This window comes from Pseudorca crassidens, chromosome 18 (assembly GCF_039906515.1).
Source record: "Pseudorca crassidens isolate mPseCra1 chromosome 18, mPseCra1.hap1, whole genome shotgun sequence".
Taxonomy (NCBI): Eukaryota; Metazoa; Chordata; class Mammalia; order Artiodactyla; family Delphinidae; genus Pseudorca; species Pseudorca crassidens.
Genome location: NC_090313.1, coordinates 6,307,778 through 6,312,714, shown reverse-complemented (window position 1 = coordinate 6,312,714; position 4,937 = coordinate 6,307,778). Strand labels below are relative to the sequence as shown.

The 4,937-nt window shown below is 44.9% G+C and overlaps 1 non-coding gene across 1 annotated transcript; it reads right to left on the bottom strand.

Annotated features, from left to right (window-relative positions):
* Positions 1-457: 457 nt before the first annotated feature.
* TRNAA-UGC (transfer RNA alanine (anticodon UGC)) lies at positions 458-530 on the bottom strand. The gene has a single exon. It is a non-coding gene; the product is annotated as a tRNA-Ala (tRNA).
* Positions 531-4,937: the final 4,407 nt, after the last annotated feature.

The window sequence follows — 4,937 nt, the reverse complement described above, 5'->3', positions numbered from 1 at the left end:
AAGATGGAATGGTCGCCTTTAAGTGCATCAGTAGCTTCAGTGAAAGCTGCTTTTTCGTGAGCTCGTCCCTGTGAGCACCATACTATCCTGAGAAGCAGGGAAATACACCATTCTTTCCCTGAAAGAATGTGTGACATGAAGTGTCACTTTATCACCCATGGAAAATGCAGTTATTTTCACAGCACATCGAAGGTTGGGCAAATACCTCGAAATGTCATCACCACTCATCACTACTTCTGAGTTACATGCAGGTCTTACTACTTAATGAGTTAATAAAGAGGCACTGGGATTACTATAATATATGACAACTATTCTAATATTTTGATAACTGTATTTCTTTTTCTTTTAATTTGTATTTTTTTGATAATTGTATTTCTTGATATTTGATTTCCTTTGATAACTCTATTTCTTTTTTTTTTTCTTTCTTTGGCCGCACTGTGAGGCTTGCGGGATCTTTGTTCCTAGACCAGGAATTGAACCTGGGCCACTGCAGTGCAAGCACAGAGTCCTAACCACTGGACCACTAGGGAATTCCCTGATAATTCTATTTCCATATAATTGGTATCTTTTTTTTTTTTTTGAGAGTAACCAACACATTTTCTTTATTTTTTTAATAATTTTTTAAAATTAATTAATTTATTTATTTATTTTTGGCTGTGTTGGGTCTTCGTTGCTGTGCACGGGCTTTCTCTAGTTGCGGCGAGCAGGGGCTACTCTTCGTGGCGGTGCGTTGGCTTCTCATTGCGGTGGCTTCTCTCGTTGTGGAGCACGGGCTCTAGGCACACAGGCTCAGTAGTTGTGGCTCGTGGGCTCTAGAGCACAGGCTCAGTAGCTGTGGCGCACGGGCTTAGCTGCTCCGCAGCACGTGGGATCTTCCTGGACCAGGACTCGAACCCGCGTCCCCTGCATTGTCAGGAGGATTCTCAACCACTGTGCCACCAGGGAAGCCCCCGAATTGCTCTTCGAATTTGTACATTGCTTTGATTTCAGCCCCTTGCCCAGGACTCTGAAAGGAGCATGTGAGGGTTAAGCCAGAGGGCTCTGCGGCAGGCAGAGTGTTACGTTCTGAATCAGGCCTCCCCTGGGACCTTGGCCCGCGGCCTTGAACCAAATTGCCAAACCCTGTCTCTTCCTGGTTTGCCAGTGATCCTTTCCCAGGAAAGTCCTCGGCCCCTCATAGACATAAGCCAGTGCCCCTGGTCCACGAGCTGCCCTAGACGGGCACACACCCAGGGGTGATGTTCAGGCCCAGGCCTGGTAACACCTCATGCATGGGTGATGAAGCAGAATCCTGCAATCAGCCTCCAGCTGCCCTAAAGTTCAATTAAACAGAGAACAGAGTTGGTGGGGCCTTTGGATGAGGTCTTCGTAACAGAGATGGAACTTGTGGTTTCTATAAAATGAAGGCTTGCCAATATTCTTTTCATTGGCATATTGTGCTAATAATAGGCGATTTGGAAATGGTGTCGGTTGTAAGTTGGTAACGATTATTAAGACAAATCCCATGAAAGCTGCTGATTTACTATTAGGCGTTGTAAGCGCAATTTTTAATGAGAAGCCTACGGCAGCAGGAGATTTCATCCTGAGCTCTGGTTTTTAACGTCATTATGTGGAACACCTGAAACTAATATATGTCAGTTATGCCTCCATAAAAGTAAATAAATAACTTTTTGCATCTTTATAAATTCACTAAATCTGCTGCATGGGAATATAACAGCAATTATAATAGCAATAAAATCTAACAATCTTACTATACACGGTATTATTTTAAGTGCTTTATTAACCCATCTACCATCACGATGACCCTATGAAGTTGGTACTGTTAGTTTCCCCACTTTACAGATGGGGAAACTGAGGCGCAGGCCCAATTAGAAACCTGTTCTCATTATGAGGCAAGATTTAAGAAGCAGAACCATGTGGACGCAAGAATACTTCTCTTCGTTCACTGCTCTGATGACCTTACCTTAATGCCCCGATTACTCTGAGCTCCTTTTGAGAATCATAAAACTCCTCTACCAGTGATTTTCAAATTGTGGGTTTGACCCCATTGGAAGCTGGGAAAAGTTGTGAAATGATGTATTGAGTTTGATTTTTTTTTTTAACTGAAATAGAACAAGACGGTATGCAAATAGCACATTACATCCCAATGGTGAATGTTTCATGAAAGCTTTTCTTCAGTCGTGTGTGTGCGTGTGTGTGTGTGTGTGTGTGTGTTAAATAACCATGTAACGTATCATTGGGTTACAGTCAAAAGAACTTACAGTCTCTCCAGCCTGGGGCAGGACTGTGAGGGTTTGAGCTCTTGCAGAGTTAACTGGACCCTGCCTGAAAATGCTTAACCTGAGCTCAGGTATCGTATCCCTTTGCCTTTGGAGCACAATGACAGATATCTGTCAGTTTCTTTCCTGGTGAGAGCCAAGGTAGCCTATTATCTTCATGGCGTAGTTAAACACAGAACCCCAAGAAACGAAACCACACACACAGCCTGAGTCACTTATGACGGTCCTCACAAGGGAGCTATGGCAATGGGCTCTTTGCCTGCCCTTTTCCCTCTGATCGCCCCTCCTGAACAGAGCTACATTTAGCCTAGAGCAACTCTCACGAACCTGGCAGCTAGATTGCACTATGCAGGAGCCTTTGGAAGTGTAATTTACCGGTGGCCGTTGTCCCAGGAGTGGCAGCCCTCGTGGAGGACCTATGTCACCCTCCCTGGGGTTATAATTAGGAGCATCCCTGCCGAGCTCTGAAAGCCTCTTGGTCATTGGCTAAGCTGTCTTCATCCTGTATCCCTTGTGCCCCTGGCTTCGAAGTTGGCATGGCCGCAGTTCATTGCACATTTGTTGAATCTGAGGGGCTGTGCTTCTGGTGTGTGCGGACATTTTGAAACAGAATTTGAACAGAATTATTTTAAAAATAGAATGAGTAATTACTTCAAAGAAGTGCATAAGAAGCAATTGCTACATAACATGCTTTGAGACTTGGTGGATTCATCATCAGCATAGATCTAAGCTGAAAGCTAGAAAGCAACCCTGAAGACGACAAAACTTGCGTCCTCTTAAGCTGCGCTGCTTCAACCTAATGCTGCAACCCGACCGTCATATGTTTTCAGGACCCAGAAACTTCTCTGGCTTTGCTGACCCAGCAGCAACACAGCCTGTTCACATCCCAACCCTTTGTGGGAATAGCCTTGTGACTGTGTGTTTTTGTTATGTATTTACCACAAAATTTTCAAGTATGAATCACTGGCAGAAAGTGTCCAAGGAAATTCCCGGCTGTTATCAGGTTGGGAGATACGGAAGACTTAGATTATACCCTTGACTGTGACAACACTTTCTCCGCACAATCCTCCCCAAACATGTGATGCTGCTACCCCAGAAAAAAGTACGGGTAGGGCAAAATCTCTTCTTAGCTAAGTTGCATAGCCCCTCAAACTCTGTGTGTCTTCATTTTTGCCTTCAAAATAATAACTGCCTGCATTTAATCAGCTAACATGCTGTTCGTCGTGCTCTTAGAATATGGTGTCTTTTATATTCATTGACTCATTTGAATCCTACGACACCCCATGCGGTAGGTACTACAACTATGGCCATTTTATGGTGAGAAAACTTAGCGCTACAGAGCTTATGAAACATGCCCCAGGTCACAAACAACTAAGCTGTCCTCTGGAATGCAGGCCAAGATCTGTGGAATTCCAGGCCCTGCTCTGAGCTGTGCATCACTCAGACTGCCCAGCGTCTAGGCCGGCATCCAGCAACCCAACACCAAGCGACAGCCTTACATTAAAACTTTATAATTCACTGCCTCTTACACTGGGGCTTCTTGGTGTTTTTGTAGGACAATATAGTCAATGTTTTAATCCGTCCACGTAACATAACTCCTTTACCCAGGGTTAAAGCATAATGTTCCCAAAACAGGTTGAATCGTGATTCCCAAATCAATATAAAACTGGACAGAGGGTTAAAGATTTTACTTAACTCATTAATGAGGGAATTAAGATGCAACAACCAGTTTAAAAGAGGATACAAAGGACAGGCACAGTTTTAGCTCAGGAACGTTGAGATGAATGGGCCAACGAAGCCAGCCTCTTCCATGGTCAAGGAGGAAAGCCCATTGAACTCCTGTCTCTACCCGAGAGAATCTATTTCCATGTCTTTAGACAACATTGCATTGCTACCTGTTATCTGTTACTTATGTTGCTATAAGCTAGTTCAAAGGCACGGAAAGGCGTGAATGAGGCAGCCTGGGTGGAGTGCCCTATTCCAGGCGTCTGCAAAGCCAGCCCGCCACCTGTTTCTGTGACTTTTATGGGAACACAGCCCACCCCCCGTTCGTGTACTTATGGTCTGCAACATCCTTCACTGTACATCGGCAGGATCGAATAGTCACAGCAGAGACCCGAGGGCCTGCAAAGCCTGTTTCCTATCTGGCCCTTTACAGAAAATGTCGCCAACTTCTGCTCTAGGTAATGCCCCGTTTTCTACTGAAGCATTTTTTCTCCTTATATCGGCTAAAGCCCGTGGCTTCGTATGTTATTAAAAAGCAGGTGACAAGGAGTCTAGGAATTTCTTTCAGACCAATAACTAACTGAGGGAGAGACGTGGTGTATTATTGGCTAGAGCTGATGTAACAAAGTGCCACGGACTGGGTGGCTAAGCGATTCATCTGTACTGTCTCAGGATTCTGGAGGCCCTAAGTCTGAGATCAAGGTGTAGTCTGGGTTGGTTGCTTCTGAGGCCGTGAGGGAGGATCTGTTCCAGGCCTTTCTCCTTGACTTGCAGATGGCCGTCTTCTCCCTGTGTCTTCACGTTGTCTTCCCTCTGTGTGTGTTTGTGTCCAAATTTCCTCTTCTTTGAAGGACCCCAGTCCTACTGGATTCAGGCCCACCGTGACGGCCTCACTTTAACCTAATCACCTCTGTCAAGACCTTCTCTCCTCTT